Raw genomic sequence first — 18,235 nt, 5'->3', positions numbered from 1 at the left:
GATGCCATTCCAATCTCATAGCGCCCCGCTCCTGCTAATGATGATCGTCAAATTGTGCCATATGGGGTGGAATATGAAATTCCTCAGGCTGATGATGATGATGACCACTCTGCTACTACCACAGAGCAAGTGGTTGAGGAAATCAAAGTTGAAGAAGATGCTTCGCTCCACCAAGTTTTGTCATGAAGCCCTCACATGCTTTGTTGATTGAACAACAAGCTGCTACTTCATCTGGAAGTAGTGAAGCAACTAAAGAGGACGTGGACATTGACGGTGCAACAACGCCCATTCTACATGATGGATTTTGGGAAGCAGCTCACCCAAATTCACCCGTCACCACTCCCCTCACTCAAGAGCCTAAGTCTCCTGCGCACACTGAAGAAATAAATACAGTCTTTGAGGAAAGGCAACCATCACTACAAAGCATTCCTTAAGAGATTCCAGCTCAAGACGACCCAATAGTTGATGTCGTCTATGCATCTCCTTCACGTGCAAACTCAATTCCTTTAGCAAACACAGATTCCTTCACCAAAGATTGGCAGAGTCCTCAGGCGTCCCCAATTTGACAATGCAAAATTCTTTGAAGAAAAGAACTTCATTGGTGAGTCACCATATGACTCAGCCAAGATTCGTCACCTACGCTTCTAGACCAGAACTCAGATGAATTACTATGCTTCACTACTCTTTGACAAGAATAAAGTATTCTTGCATCGCCATATTCCTCATGTGGATATGGAGTCAATTCCTTGCTTCCGGCCTGTTCTGACTATTATTCATGATGCTGGTCTGTAACATCCTCGATGTGGCTATATCTCCCACGTGTCGAAGCACGACTTAGAGGCATAACCGCATTGAAAGCAATGTCGCAAGTGAGGTAATCTTCACAGAACCCATGTAATACATAAGGGAAAGAGTTACATAGTTGGCTTACAATCGCCACTTCACACAATACATGAATAAAGCAATACATTCATCCAAATACAATCAAGGTCCGACTACGGAACCAAAATAAAAGAAGACTACCCCAAATGCTACACAGATCCCCGATCGTCCCGACTGGGCTCCACTACTGATCAACTAGAACGAAACACCACAAAGGACACGATCTTCATCGAGCTCCTCCTGAGCTTGGTTGCGTCAACTGCACGGTCTCATCGGCACCTGCAAGCTGGTTTTGGAAGTATCTATGAGCCACAGGGACTCAGCAATCTCGCACCCTCGCAATCAAGACTATTTAAGCTTATGGGTAAGGTAAAGGTATGAGGTGGAGCTGCAGCAAGCGGCTAGCATATATGGTGGCTAGCATACGCAAATGAGAGCGAGAAGAGAAGGGAAAGCACGGTCGATACAAGTATGATCAAGAAGTGATCCTAAAACAACCTACGTCAAGCATAACTCCAACACCGTGTTCACTTCCCGGACTCCGCCGGAAAGAGACCATCACGGTTACACACGCGGTTGATGTATTTTAATTAAGGTCAACTTCAGGTTTTCTACAACCGGACGTTAACAAATTCCCATCTGCCCATAACCGCAGGCACGGCTTTCGAAAGTTCAAAACCCTGCAGGGGTGTCCCAACTTAGCCCATCACAAGCTCTCACGGTCAACGAAGGAATAGACCTTCTAGCGGGAAGACCCGATCAGACTCGGAATGCCGGTTACAAGACATTTCGACAATGGTAAAACAAGACCAGCAAAGCCACCCAGATGTGCCGACAAATCCCGATAGGAGCTGCACATATCTCGTTCTCGGGGCACACCCGATGAGCAAGACGTCGGGTAAGCCAGCCCAAAGTTGCCCCTGGTAGCTCCGGACATCGCTCAGTTGGACCAACACTCAGAGGAGCATTGGCCCGGGGGGGGTTAAAATAAAGATGACCCTTGGACTGGCCTAACCCAAGGGAAAGAAAAGGCTAGGTGGCAAATGGTAAAACCAAAGTTGGGCCTTGCTGGAGGAGTTTTATTCAAGGCGAACTATCAAGGGGTTCCCATTATTACCCAACCGCGTAAGGAACGCAAAATCCGGGAACATAACACCGATATGACGGAAACTAGGGCAGCAAGAGTGGAACAAAACACCTGGCATAAGGCCGAGCCTTCCACCCTTTACCAAGTATATAGATGCATTAATTAAATAAGAGATATTGTGATATCCCAACAAAATATCCATGTTCCAACAAGGAACAAACTTCAATCTTCACCTGCAACTAACAACGCTATAAGAGGGGCTGAGCAAAGCGGTAACATAGCCAATCAACGGTTTGCTAGGACAAGGTGGGTTAGAGGCTTGGTTTAACAATATGGGAGGCATGATAAGCAAGTGGTAGGTATCGCAGCATAGGCATAGCAAAAGAGCGAGCAACTAGCAAGCAAAGATAGAAGTGATTTCGAGGGTATGGTCATCTTGCCTGAAATCCCGCAAGGAAGAAGAACGAGTCCATGAAGAAGACAAACGGACGTTGTCGAATGAATCCTCACAACACGACGTTACCGGATACAACCCGAAGAAGCACACTAAGCAAACAACATAGTAAACAACAACCACATAAGCATGTCATGATGCACAAACAATTATGATGCATGTCCGGTTTAATGAGGCATGGCATGGCAAAGTGCAACAAACAATACTACAAGTTAAGTGGAGCTCAATATGCAACGAGTTGCATATTGACGAAACACCACAACAAGTTATTTAGTTCGATCTTGTTTATGTACCCAACAATATTAAATGTTGTTAAACATGGCAAGAGGGTGAAGCAAAGTAAAACTACCTATCTAGTCAAGTTTAAATGAGGCCGGAAGCAACGAACAACAATTCCGATAGATCCTCATATGCATATTTTAAGGTTTGGTACTGTTCTGCCCTAATCATAATCTTAGAGTTATTAAACATGCAAAGTAAGTGAACCAAGTTAAACTAGGCATTTTTCTACCCCATTTACATATAAAGATTATTAGATTCCGAGTTACGGTTATTTAGTTATGAATTAAACCATTTTAGCATGGCATAGGAGCAAATTTAACCAAACAGCATTTTAAACATGGATGAAAATGACATATTATGAAACTAGATGCAATTCTAAGCAAGTTTTGTATATAAATAATTTTAATCCGATGCACGGTTCATGAGTTATTAAATGCATGAACTCTAGGGACTTTTCTGCAAAACAGGTCTTCTCTGGAATATTAGGAAAAACCTCCTGAACTGAAAAAAAACATCACGGGCTGAATCTGCAGGCTGCTGCGGCGGTCACCATGGGCTGAGGCCCGGTTCGGTGAAGAGGTAGGCTGGAAGGGGCGGCGCGGATCTGGCCCGACTGGAAGCGGTGCTGGGCCGCGGTTGGAGAGGAGGCCGGCCCACCTGCGTGGACGAGGTCAGCAATGCGGACGCGTTGTCCTCCTCCCGACAAGGACGAGCGGCGGCGGCTTGCAGACTCCGGCGAAATGACGTGGGGAGGAGCTGGGGTTGAATGGCGGCATCAGATTCGGGCAGATCTGGACCCAGGGGACCCATTCCCGACGCCGGCGGCACCCGGCAATGCAAGGTTGGACGGATCTGGCAGCGATAACCTCACCTGCGAGAGAGAGAACAAGAGGTGAGCGCTAGGAGGAGAAGAAAGAGAGAAGAGAGAGGGACGGCGGAGCTCTGGCCTCAGGTGGAGGTCGCCGGCGGCAGCACTCCGGTGGCCGGTAGAAGGAGGCGAAGCGCGAGGCGGCGCGGGGCTCCAGCGGGAGGAGGCATACGAGAGGGCGAGCGAGCGTGCTCGGGCGAACCACGGCAGGGCGATTCAGGCCCGGGCGGCCCGGAGTGGGCCTCCCATGGGCTCTGAGGGCCGCGGCGAAGTGGGGCGCAGGGGAGGACACGCGGCGATGCGGGAGTGGGTGCAGGGGCGGCGCGGTTGACGTGGCGGCGGCGGCGGGTGGCTCTGGCGGCGACAAGTGGCGGCGGGGTGCAGGTTGGGCGCTGAAAGCGAGGTAGGAGACGACGGCGGCTGCGGGGGGAGGAGGTTTAGGCCATTTTTGGCAGGGGTAGGGCTATATATAGATAGATGCTAGGGTTAGGGGGTTAGGAGGGGTTTTCGGAGCCTCCGATCGCGATCCAACGGCTCCGGACACGAGGAGGGGTAGATTGGAGCGTGTGGGTTGTGCAGAAGGCCTCGGGCAGAGAGGAGAGAAGAGAGATAGAGGCCCGGCGACTGTTTCCGGAGACCGAAACCGTCCAACGTTTGACCGACTATAATGTCGCTATAGTTATCCGTTGGGGCATCAAATGAACTCCGAATGCGATGAAATTTGATAGGCGGTCTATCTACACTATAACAAGACCACACGCGAACTCTCATCTCATTCCAAGAACATTTTCCGACCACTTATAAAATAATATTTCGGACATGCCGCAGGCGCGTGCAAGTGTGTCTTGGCTCAGAACGGACAACGGGGAGAACTGGGAGAACCCGGACGAATGCAAGTTTTGAAAACATGATGATGCAATGCACATGATGACATGATAAGATGCAACATGCAAGCAAATGACATGGCAACAACATCGAATAACTGGAAGACACCTGGCGCATCGGTCTTGGGGCGTTACAACACTCCACCACTACAAGAGGATCTCGTCCCGAGATCTAGAATGGCACCAGAGGGACAAACGGAATAGAAAGAGAAGAGGTAAAATTAAGTTGCTTCTTTGACAAACAAGTGAAACCACGAACCTTGAAAGTTTGAACAAAAGATAGAAAGAAAGCAACGGAGATGGACGAAGTTGATAACTCTCCATTAGAAAAGAGGAACAAGGAAGAACAACTTCGGGCAGGACGCCGATTGAAAAGAAAAAAGGAGTTGCATAAGAACTTGGTAAGATGAGAAGATACTTGATGAAATCACAACATACTGCCTCCGGAACTATTGAATCAATGGAACAAGGGGTAAGAAAAATCTCAGACAGCACTCCAGTTGAAAAGAGATGCAAGGCTTGATAAGGCGAAAAGAACTTGAGCAAAAAGGGCACAACACTCCGGTTAAATGGGATAAGCAAGGAAAAGAATATGAACTTGGCTGAATGAGATGATGGGTCGAAGAGAGCAACATCACAATTCCTCCGGAAGGAAGAAATAGAAGATAATTAATTGAAAAAGAAGGAATTGAGAAGAAAATGCCAACTTCTGCCACAACTGATCTTGGAAGGCACCCTTCCAAAAGGTTTGAACGTAGTTGTTGGGAAAGACCAACAACAAAACGAATAAGTTTGTAGTGGGCTTATGGAAAAACCTCTCAAAACTATTAGGTGAAATTTTTGCCACTAACGGAACCAATAGATTGGATTGAAATCAGCAAGGAGACGAGAAACTATTTCACCGGAAGGATAAAAGAAGAACTTGGGTCACTTATGAGCACCATAGATAGCAACAATCCTTAGGGAAGGCTTTAGGTGGAACATGACACAAGATAGCTCCAACTAGTTGGTTGATGGATTTAAAATACCTCATTCTTAATAACATGTGAATCATGAAACATGAACTCAAATTATCAAGAATGACATAATGCCACCTCGAATGATACGGTTGAAAGAATTGCACTCCGGATTACAAGATGAAGAATGCTTGAGCTCCTGTGAAAAGAATCTTGATGAACGATTCGAGAAGGGGAAAAAATCCTTGATGAACCATCATGTAGAGCCTTCATGAAGAACTCCGGTAATAAAAGAATGATCCAAAATAATTGACTGATCAAAAGAATGAGATTGAAGCCTCGCAATGATTTAGATAGAGATCTTCGTGATAATATAATTGAAAGAGGTTGGAACTCTAGAAAAAAAAGATGAACAAATGATCAAGAATTTGAAGGGCCTCCGGAATAAGGAATTAATCACTTGAATGAACAAGAATAAGAATTATGTTATGCTTATCCTTCACCAATTAAATTGATGGCAATCAACGGATTTGGCATATTACTTATTCTCGTAGAAAAGGATTAAGATAGATATTGCGCAAACTTGGAAAGGTCTTTGACGGTCCGCCGGAAGGATTGAAACAACGAATAAATAAATATGATAAGGAGGAAGAGAAATCTTGAACGAACCACCGTAAGAATTGAGAATGAACGAAGAAAAGAGATGAATCACCGGTAAGAATTTGAAAACGAACAAAGATACTTGGGAAAATTTATATACAAGAGAACGAAGAGATCCCGGGCTGATTAGAGAAATTTGAATGATGCACTGGTAAGATTTAGAGAAAGAGAGCTAAAAGGTGAGAATGAACAAATCTTAGATGATGGACTCCGGATAACAAACTGAGAAGACTCTTGAATTGCTCAGGATAAGTGAAAAGAATTCTCACAATCAAAACAATTATGAGAGGATGGTAACAAGCTAGAATCACAAATCTTTGAGAGAACGGATAAGATTTGGAGGAAAACTCTTCTTCGGTCTTGGAATGCAGAGAATGATGATGAGAAACACTACCAAGAATTATTTAGACACTCCAGAAGAATCAAAAGCGAAGAGGTTGAGCCAATGATGAAAAGAATTTAACCGATCTTGGGGAAATGCATTTGACTGAAGATAAATCATTCTTACATCAAACTTCGAAAATAATTTGATGGTAGCTCTGAGAAAATAAGAAGAGTCAGGTAAGATCCTGGGAAAAGACCTGTGGGTTAGGGGCCACTCAAGAGAAACACCGTTGAAATGATTTAAAAGAGAGGTTGCAACGGTTGAATTAAATGGCCTGAATAAGATAGGACCTCGAAATAGCTTGGACGGATGCAAAGTGGAAACACGAATCTTCGAGATATCTTCAGCCCTCCAAAACAAAAGCATATCGAGAAGTGAAAGATTAAGAGGTACACCGGCATGAGAAAGCATTTGAAACAAGGAAAAGGATGTGAATCAAGAAAGCTTGAATTGAAACCACCGGAGAAGAAAACGAGTGATGAGAGACGAACTTGAAGCTCCGTTAGAATCTTCATGAGAATCACCGGACAAGAATATTGATAGAAAAGAATGGAGAGACTTCACAAAAATAAAAGGATACTTGATAAAGAAATCTGAGTCCTTGAAGAAAACAAGGGTGGGAGGGTGGGAAAACAAATACAACTTGGAACGGATGAAGCAAACACCGTTGAGAAGAACTGATAATTGATCTTACGGTTGTAGAAATGATCGGATCCACTTGAAGAGAAGCACACCAGTGAAAAGGATTGCCATGACAAACTCGATGATCGAGAAGGATTGGTATTCACATCGGGGTATGAGAACACCACTTAGGAAAGGGATGGAATCAACATTTGACTTTGAAGCAACTCGAATACCACAACTCAAAACAAAAACAAAGGATTGGCTTGCAGAATAAGCCAGAACAAACATATGATAGAGATTTCGTCCAAAGTTTTCGTGGTGGGGCCTACACGGGCTCGATCGTATAGCACCATCATGTACAAGGCAGTGCACATGACATACGAAGCGTCCCCGAGTCGGCATAGCCAAGGACTCTTTAAGACACAACGAGACCACTGTAAAACCGACCGTGAATAGGCGGACCACTAGACATCGAACCCCAATTTCATATCATACATCTGTCGAAAGATATCCTAAGATCTACTTGAATTCCCACTTATAAACTCCCGAAATTTTCCGGTTATGCAATCAGGTGTTGGGGATACAAGGGAAGCATAATATCTCACCCAAAACTAACAAATCCTACATCCAGCTGTATCCATCCTTCAACACATAACCAAGAAACCTTCGGAAATCATCTACCTCAACCTTCGAAAAGCATCCGTTATACAAGTTATGGCAATACTCCCGAACTCCCGCCCCAGTACTGGGTGGCGTCGAGGTTATCTCACCAACGAACTGCATAAAAGAGATTTTCGATGTCGGCGAACTAAACTCAGGTATTCCAGAACTGCAACGATAAAATTGTGACGACAACACCTCAGAGCTCAACTCCCCGGGACACTTCCACAAAACCCCTGACAGGAGGCACCAAGACAATGTTCTCGTCACAAAACCATCGGAACGATTCCAAGATACCCGCGTGATCCTAAATTTTTTTTAGTGAAATTTGAGAAGAGAAGAGTCAAAACTCTACGTTAGGATGCATTACCAGAGCGATGAGGAGACTGGGAAGTAAAAAAGAATTCCTAAACTCTCCGATATATAATTCCTAAATGACTCAAAACATTTTTCTAGACACAACTCGGCCACTAATAACGATCAAGCAATGGGGCTCCTAAGGTCGGGGAAGGCTCTGATTACCAACTTGTAACACCCTCGATGCGGCTATATCTCCCACGTGTCGAAGCATGACTTAGAGGCATAACCGCATTGAAAGCAATGTCGCAAGTGAGGTAATCTTCACACAACCCATGTAATACATAAGGGAAAGAGTTACATAGTTGGCTTACAATTGCCACTTCACACAATACATGAATAAAGCATTACATTCATACAAATACAATCAATGTCCGACTACGGAACCAAAATAAAAGAAGACTACCCCAAATGCTACACAGATCCCCGATCGTCCCGACTGGGCTCCACTACTGATCAACTAGAACGAAACACCACAAAGGACAAGATCTTCATCGAGCTCCTCCTGAGCTTGGTTGCGTCAACTGCACGGTCTCATCGGCACCTGCAAGCTGGTTTTGGAAGTATCTGTGAGCCACAGGGACTCAGCAATCTCGCACCCTCGCGATCAAGACTATTTAAGCTTATGGGTAAGTTAAAGGTATGAGGTGGAGCTGCAACAAGCGGCTAGCATATATGGTGGCTAACATACGCAAATGAGAGCGAGAAGAGAAGGCAAAGCATGGTCGATACAAGTATGATCAAGAAGTGATCCTAAAACAACCTACGTCAAGCATAACTCCAACACCGTGTTCACTTCCTGGACTCCGCCGGAAAGAGACCATCACGGTTACACACGCGGTTGATGTATTTTAATTAAGGTCAACTTCAGGTTTTCTACAACCGGACGTTAACAAATTCCCATCTGCCCATAACCGCGGGCACGACTTTTGAAAGTTCAAAACCCTGCAGGGGTGTCCCAACTTAGCCCATCACAAGCTCTCACGGTCAACGTAGGAATAGACCTTCTAGCGGGAAGACCCGATCAGACTCGGAATCCCGGTTACAAGACATTTCGACAATGGTAAAACAAGACCAGCAAAGCCACCCAGATGTGCCGACAAATCCCGATAGGAGCTGCACATATCTCGTTCTCAGGGCACACCGGATGAGCAAGACGTCGGGTAAGCCAGCCCAGAGTTGCCCCTGGTAGCTCCGGACATCGCTCAGTTGGACCAACACTCAGAGGAGCATTGGCCCGGGGGGGGGGGTTAAAATAAAGATGACCCTTGGGCTAGCCTAACCCAAGGGAAAGAAAAGGCTAGGTGGCAAATGGTAAAACCAAGGTTGGGCCTTGCTGGAGGAGTTTTATTCAAGGCGAACTGTCAAGGGGTTCCCATTATTACCCAATCGTGTAAGGAACGCAAAATCCGGGAACATAACACCGATATGACGGAAACTAGGGCGGCAAGAGTGGAACAAAACGCCAGGCATAAGGCTGAGCCTTCCACCCTTTACCAAGTATATAGATGCATTAATTAAATAAGATATATCATGATATCCCAACAAGTAACCATGTTCCAACAAGGAACAACATCTCCATGTTCCAACAAGGAACAAACTTCAATCTTTACCTGCAACTAACAACGCTATAAGAGGGGCTGAGCAAAGCGGTAACATAGCCAATCAACGGTTTGCTAGGACAAGGTGGGTTAGAGGCTTGGTTTAACAATATGGGAGGCATGATAAGCAAGTGGTAGGTATCGCAGCATAGGCATAGCAAAAGAGCGAGCAACTAGCAAGCAAAGATAGAAGTGATTTCGAGGGTATGGTCATCTTGCCTGAAATCCCGCAAGGAAGAAGAACGAGTCCATGAAGAAGACAAACGGACGTTGTCGAACAAATCCTCACAACACGACATTACCGAATACAACCCGAAGAAGCACACCGGAAAGAAGCGAACAACATAGTAAACAACCACCACATAAGCATGGCATGATGCACAAACAATTATGATGCATGTCCGGTTTAATGAGGCATGGCATGGCAAAGTGCAACAAACAATACTACAAGTTAAGTGGAGCTCAATATGCAACGAGTTGCATATTGACGAAACACCACAACAAGTTATTTAGTTCAATCTTGTTTATGTACCCAACAATATTAAATGTTGTTAAACATGGCAAGAGGGTGATGCAAAGTAAAACTACCTATCTAGTCAAGTTTAAATGAGGCCGGAAGCAACGAACAACAATTCCGGTAGATCCTCATATGCATATTTTAAGGTTTGGTACTGTTCTGCCCTAATCATAATCTGAGTTATTAAACATGCAAAGTAAGTGAACCAAGTTAAACTAGGAATTTTTCTACCCCATTTACATATAAAGATTATTAAATTCCGAGTTACGGTTATTTAGTTATGAATTAAACCATTTTAGCATGGCATATGAGCAAATTTATCAAACAGCATTTTAAACATTTTAAACATGGATGAAAATGACATATTATGAAACTAGATGCAATTCTAAGCAAGTTTCATATATAAATAATTTTAATCCGATGCACGGTTCATGAGTTATTAAATGCATGAACTCTAGGGACTTTTCTGCAAAACAGGTCTTCTCTGGAATATTAGAAAAAACCTCCTGAACTGAAAAAAACATCACGGGCCGAATCTGCAGGCTGCTGGGGCGCTCACCATGGGCTGAGGCCCGGTTCGGTGAAGAGGTAGGCTGGAAGGGGCGGCGCAGATCTGGCCTGACTGGAAGCGGTGCTGGGCCGCGGTTGGAGAGGAGGCCGGCCCACCTGCGTGGACAAGGTCAGCGATGCGGACGCCATTGTCCTCCTCCCGACAAGGACGAGCGGCGGCGGCTTGCAGACTCCGGCGAAATGACGTGGGGAGGAGCTGGGGTTGAATGGCGGCATCAGATTCGGGCGGACTGGACCCAGGGGACCCATTCCCGACGCCGGTGGCGCCCGGCGCTGCAAGGTTGGCCGGATCTGGCAGCGATAGCCTCACCTGCGAGAGAGAGAACAAGAGGTGAGCGCTGGGAGGAGAAGAAAGAGAGAAGAGAGAGGGACGGCGGAGCTCTGGCCTCAGGTGGAGGTCGCCGGCGGCAGCACTCGGGTGGCCGGTAGAAGGAGGCGAAGCGCGAGGCGGCGCGGGGCTCCAGCGGGAGGAGGCATACGAGCGGGTGAGCGAGCGTGCTCGGGCGCACCACGGCAGGGCGATTCGGGCCCGGGCGGCCCGGAGCGGGCCTTCCATGGGCTCTGAGGGCCGCGGCGAAGTGCGGCGCAGGGGAGGACACGTGGCGATGCGGGAGTGGGTGCAGGGGCGGCGCGGTTGACGTGGCGGCGGCGGCGGGTGGCTCTGGTGGCAACAAGTGGCGGCAGGGTGCTGGTTGGGCGCTGAAAGCGAGGTAGGAGACGACGGCGGCTGCGGGGGGAGGAGGTTTAGGCCATTTTTGGTAGGGGTAGGGCTATATATAGACAGATGCTAGGGTTAGGGGGTTAGGAGGGGTTTTCGGAGCCTCCGATCGCGATCCGACGGCTCTGGACATGAGTAGGGGTAGATTGGAGCGTGTGGGTTGTGCAGAAGGCCTCGGGCAGAGAGGAGAGAAGAGAGATAGAGGCCCGGCGACTATTTCCGGAGACCGAAAACGTCCGACGTTTGACCGACTATAATGTCGCTATAGTTATCCGTTGGGGCATCAAATGAACTCTGAATGCGATGAAATTTGACAGGCGGTCTATCTACACTATAACAAGACCACAAGCCAACTCTCATCTCATTCCGAGAACATTTTCCGACCACTTATAAAATAATATTTCGGACATGCCGCGGGCGCGTGCAAGTGTGTCGGGGTCAGAACGGACAACAGGGAGAACTGGGAGAACCCGGACGAATGCAAGTTTTGAAAACATGATGATGCAATGCACATGATGACATGATAAGATGCAACACGCAAGCAAATGACATGGCAACAACATCGAATAACTGGAAGACACCTGGCGCATCGGTCTTGGGGCGTTACAACACTCCACCACTACAAGAGGATCTCGTCCCGAGATCTAGAATGGCACCAGAGGGACAAACGGAATAGAAAGAGAAGAGGTAAAATTAAGTTGGTTCTTTGACAAACGAGTGAAACCACGAACCTTGAAAGTTTGAACAAAAGATAGAAAGAAAGCAACGGAGATGAACGAAGTTGATAACTCTCCGTTAGAAAAGAGGAACAAGGAAGAACAACTTCGGACAGGACGCCGATTGAAAAGAAAAAAGGAGTTGCATAAGAACTTGGTAAGATGAGAAGATACTTGATGAAATCACAACATACTACCTCCGAAACTATTGAATGAATGGAACAAGGGGTAAGAAAAATCTCAGACAGCACTCCGGTTGAAAAGAGATGCAAGGCTTGATAAGGCGAAAAGAACTTGAGCAAAAAGGGCACAAAACTCCGGTTAAATGGGATAAGCAAGGAAAAGAATATGAACTTGGCTGAATGAGATGATGGGTCGAAGAGAGCAACATCACAATTCCTCCGGAAGGAAGAAATAGAAGATAATTAATTGAAAAAGAAGGAATTGAGAAGAAAATGCCAACTTCTGCCACAACTGATCTTGGAAGGCACCCTTCCAAGAAGGTTTGAACGTAGTTGTTGGGAAAGACCAACAACAAAACGAATAAGTTTGTAGTGGGCTTATGGAAAAACATCTCAAAACTATTAGGTGAAATTTTTGCCACTAACGGAACCAATAGATTGGATTGAAATCAGCAAGGAGACGAGAAACTATTTCACCGGAAGGATAAAAGAAGAACTTGGGTCACGTATGAGCACCATAGATAGCAACAATCCTTAGGGAAGGCTTTAGGTGAAACATGACACAAGATAGCTCCAACTAGTTGGTTGATGGATTTAAAATACCTCATTCTTAATAACATGTGAATCATGAAACATGAACTCAAATTATCAAGAATGACATAATGCCACCTCGAATGATACGGTTGAAAGAATTGCACTCCGGGCAAGGGCAAGACCGTTATTGATGAAGGAATTAGTCCCTTTGATAGACAATTCTGTCAGCCTATCTCCTGCTCCAATGCTGATGAATCTGCTAGCCAGGACACTGCTGCAAAAGCTTCAAGGTCGTCTTCTTCACCTGAAGCACCACGTGTCATGATGGACCACGAGTTGCTCATAAGTTTGCATCAGAAAGTTGACAAGAATCACAAATGGGTTAGCGTTAATTTGATGTTGTTCAAGCCAATATGACAGTGGCGCATAACCCTATCTGCAAGAACATATATTATGTCCATGAGATATTTGATCACACTTGGGCCATTGTCTCACACCTCAAAATAGATGACGAAGTTGCTGTTATGGACTTTCAAATGAACTTTGACTGGGCTGAACCACCAAGGAATAAGTTCAAGAAAACCTAAGTTCCTCCTCTTATGCCAAGTTCAGAGTCTTCATCACGCACAACTGACGAAAATAAAGATGTTGAGGACACTGCGGCTGCTCCATCTGCATCACGCGACCCCGAGAACGCTGGCGCTCCCGCGACTTCACCATGATATTCTTCAGGGGTGTTGATACGTCTCCATCGTATCTATAATTTTGATTGTTCCATGCCAATATTCGGCAACTTTCATATACTTTTGGCAACTTTTTATACTATTTTTGGGACCAACATATTGATCCAGTGCCCAGTGCCAGTTCCTGTTTGTTGCATGTTTTTTGTTTCCCAGAATATCCATATCAAACAGAGTCCAAATGGGATAAAACTGATGGAGATTTTTTTGGAATATATATGATTTTTGGGAAGAAAAATCCACGCGAGACGGTACCCGAGGGAGGCACGAGGCAGCGCGGCGCGCCCCACCCCCTGGGCGCGCCCCTGACCCTTGTGGCCACCCCGTAAGGCGGTTGATGCCCTTCTTTCGCTGCAAGAAAGCTAATATGCGGATAGAGATCATGTTAAAATTTCAGCCCAATTGGAGTTACGGATCTCCGGGAATATAAGAAACGGTGAAAGGGCAGAATCTGAGAACGCAGAAACAGAGAGAGACAGATCCAATCTCGGAGGGGCTGTCGCCCCTCCCACGTCATGGAGACCATCAACTAGAGGGGAAACCCTTCTCCCATCTAGGGAGGAGGTCAAGGAAGAAGAATAAGGAGGGGGGCTCTCTCCCCCTTGCTTCCGGTAGCATCGGAGTGCCACCGGGGGCCATCATCGTCACCGCAATCTTCACCAACAACTTCACCGCCATCATCACCAACTCTTCCCCCCTCTATGCAGCGGTGTTACCTCTCTCTTACCCTCTGTAATCTCTACTTAAACATAGTGCTCAATGCTATATATTATTTCCCAATGATGTATGGCTATCCTATGATGTTTGAGTAGATCCGTTTTGTCCTATGGGCTATTTGATGATCAAGTTCGTTTGAGTTGCATGTTTTATTATTGGTGTTGTCCTATGGTGCTCTCTATGTCGCGCAAGCATGAGGGATCCCCACTGTAGGGTGTTGCAATACGTTCATGATTCGCTTATAGTGGGTTGCGTGAGTGACTGAAACACAAACCCGAGTAAGGGGGTTGTTGCGTATGGGATAAAGAGGACTTGATACTTTAATGCTATGGTTGGGTTTTACCTTAATGATCTTTAGTAGTTGCGGATGCTTGCTAGAGTTCCAATCATAAGTGCATATGATCCAAGTAGAGAAAGCATGTTAGCTTATGCCTCTCCCTCAAATAAAATTGCAATAATGATTACCGGTCTAGTTATCGATTGCCTAGGGACAAATAACTTTCTCGTAACAAAAAACTCTTTACTAAAACTAATTTAGTTGTGTCTTTACCTAAACTGCCCCTACTTTTTATTTACGTAACCTTTATTATCTTGCAAACCTATCCAACAACACCTAAAGTACTTCTAGTTTCATACTTGTTCTAGGTAAAGCGAACATCAAGCGTGCGTAGAGTTGTATCGGTGGTCGATAGAACTTGAGGGAATATTTGTTCTGCCTTCAGCTCCTCGTTGGGTTCAACACTCTTACTTATTGAAAACTGTTGCAATCCCCTATACTTGTGGGTTATCAAGACCTTTTTCTGGCGCCGTTGCCGGGGAGCAATAGCGTGGGGTGAATATTCTCGTGTGTGCTTGTTTGCTTTGTCACTAAGTAATTTTTATTTGTTGTTCTTAGTTGTTCTTTATCTTTAGTTATGGATATGGAACACTAAATACCAAAAAAAGGTGTACTTGCTGCTCATGGAGATGAGGAACCTCCTAAAACCCTCGATGCTCGTTATGTGACAGATATTATGTACTACTTTGATAATCCAGAGAAAACCCCATTCAATTTGGTAATGGAGACACGTTGGATCAACGTGAATACTTTAGGGATTATCGCTTGACTCAAAAAGGGAAACTATTATGGGATCAACCTTATATGTTGAAATGGTACGCTAGGCAACTATGCTTGAGATATGATTATACTTGTTGCTCTAGGATGAGGGCTCCACACCTTCCCTTTTTATGCAAATTTAATGATAATGAAACTTTGGCTTCTTATGCTAGAGGTATATATGACTATTATGATGTGGAACAAATAGAAGAATTTGTTGCTTTTAAAGGTGCTTATGAAATTGAATCTTTGTTTGAAAAGTATGAAGCTTTTGATGATGATGTTTATAGGCATGAAAATTTTGCTATATTGAAATATTGCTATGAGAATTATGAATACAATTCCTATATTTATGCACTTATTGAGAAGGTCTCCGCTGTCCAAGAAGAGATTAATATTTTGCAGGAGTCTATGGAAGAAGAAATTGATGAAACTATGAGCTCTTTGGATGAAAAAGATGAGGAGGAGAGCGAAGAACTAAAGGAGGAAGAGCGGATTGATCACCCGTGCCCACCTTCTAGTGAGAGTAACTCTTCAGCTTATACATTGTTTAATTTCCCTTCGTGCTTACCGAAGGATGAATGCTATGATAATTGCTATGATCCCGTTGATTCTTTTGAAATACCCCTTTTTGATGATGCTTGCTATGCTTGTGGCCAAGATGCCAATATGAATGATGCTTATGGAGATGAACTTGCTATAGTTCCTTATGTTAAACATGAAATTGTTGCTATTGCACCCACACATGATAGTCCTATTATCTTTTTGAATTCTCCAAACTACACTATATTGGAGAAGTTTGTGATTATTAAGGATTATATTGATGGGTTGCCTTTTACTACTACACATGATGATTTTGATGAGTATAATATGCATGTGCTTGCTGCTCCTACTTGCAATTATTATGAGACAGGAACTATATCTGCACCTCTCTATGTTTCCAATACGATAAAATTGCAAGAAATTGTTTATACTATGCATTGGCCTTTACTATGTGTGCATGAATTGTTCTTTTATGACATGCCGATGCATAGGAAGAGAGTTAGACACCGTTGTTGCATGATATATGTTACTTTGTGCTCACTACTAAACTACAAATCATTTTTAATTAAAATTGGCTTTGATATACCTTGGGATCCGGGTGGATTCATTACTTGAGCACTATATGCCTAGCTTAATGGCTTTAAAGTAAGCGCTGCTAGGGAGACAACCCGGAAGTTTTAGAGAGTCATTTATTTCTGGTGAGTGCTTTTATATAGTTTAAAAACAACAAAAATAAAGAGGGGAACCCAAAACCTTTTCAAAAAGAAAAGCGAAAGTGAGAAAGACAAGCATTGTTGAGGTGGGTGCTAGCCTTGAACTTTGTTCATGCTCACAGAAAATTTGTGAATCTTGATTACATAAACTTTTCAACAAAAATAATTATCCCCTTGTACAATTCCATTGTATTATAAAAATAATGTGCCAAGTTTTGCCTTTAGGATGTTTACTTTGCTTGTTGGTTTGTACGGTGCTAGACAGAAACTTTGGCTGTAGTGCATGATTTTACATTTTTACTGGAACGTCAAATTGTTCTGATTCCTTTTGCACTGTCTTTCTATGAATTTTTTTATTTTTCCTAATTTTGGAAGAATTTTTCAAGTACCATAAGTATGGTGAATGTTCAGATTATTACAGACTGTTCTGTTTTAGGCAGATTCTGTTTTTGATGCATAGTTTGCTTGTTTTGATGAAACTATCGATTTATATCAGTGGATTAAGCCATGAAAAAGTTATATTACAGTAGACACAATGAAGAAATAAAATATGAATTGGTTTGCAACAGCACTTAGAGTAGTGATTTGCTTTATTATACTAACGGATCTTACCGAGTTTTCTGTTGAAGTTTTGTGTGGATGAAGTGTTCGATGATCGAGAAGGTCTCGATGTGAGAAGAAGGAAGAGAGGCAAGAGGTCAAGCTTGGGGATGCCCGAGGCACCCCAAGTAAATATTAAAGTAGACTCAAGCGTCTAAGCTTGGGGATGCCCCGGAAGGCATCCCCTCTTTCTTCAACAAGTATCGGTATGTTTTCGGATTCGTTTCGTTCATGTGATATATGCAATCTTGGAGCGTCTTTTGCATTTAGTTTTCATTTTTCTTTTATGCACCATGCTGGTATGAGATATTCCTTGGTTGATTCATAGAATGATCATTGCACTTCACTTATATCTTTTGAGTATGGCTTTATAGAATGCTTCATGTGCTTCACTTATATCATTGGATGTTTGGATTGCCTGTTTCTCTTTACATAGAAAACCGCCATTTGTAGAATGCTCTTTTGCTTCACTTATATTTGTTAGAGCGTGGGCATATCTTTTGTAGAAATAATTAAAATCTCTTGCTTCACTTATATCTATTTAGAGAGATGACAGGAATTGGTCATTCACATGGTTAGTCATAAAATCCTACATAAAACTTGTAGATCACTGAATATGATATGTTTGATTCCTTGCAATAGTTTTGCGATATAAAGATGGTGATATTAGAGTTATGCTAGTGGGTAGTTGTGGATTAGTATAAATACTTGTGTTGAGGTTTGTGATTCCCGTAGCATGCACGTATGGTGAACTGTCATGTAACGAAGTCGGAGCATGAGGTGTTTATTGATTGTCTTCCTTATGAGTGGCAGTCGGGGACGAGCGATGGTCTTTTCCTACCAATCTATCCCCCTAGGGGCATGTGTAGTAGTACTTTGCTTCGAGGGA

This window comes from Triticum aestivum, chromosome 4A, assembly GCF_018294505.1.
Source record: "Triticum aestivum cultivar Chinese Spring chromosome 4A, IWGSC CS RefSeq v2.1, whole genome shotgun sequence".
Lineage (NCBI taxonomy): Eukaryota > Viridiplantae > Streptophyta > Magnoliopsida > Poales > Poaceae > Triticum > Triticum aestivum.
The sequence above is the reverse complement of the archived record's forward strand: the minus strand, read 5'-3'. Positions refer to the sequence as shown.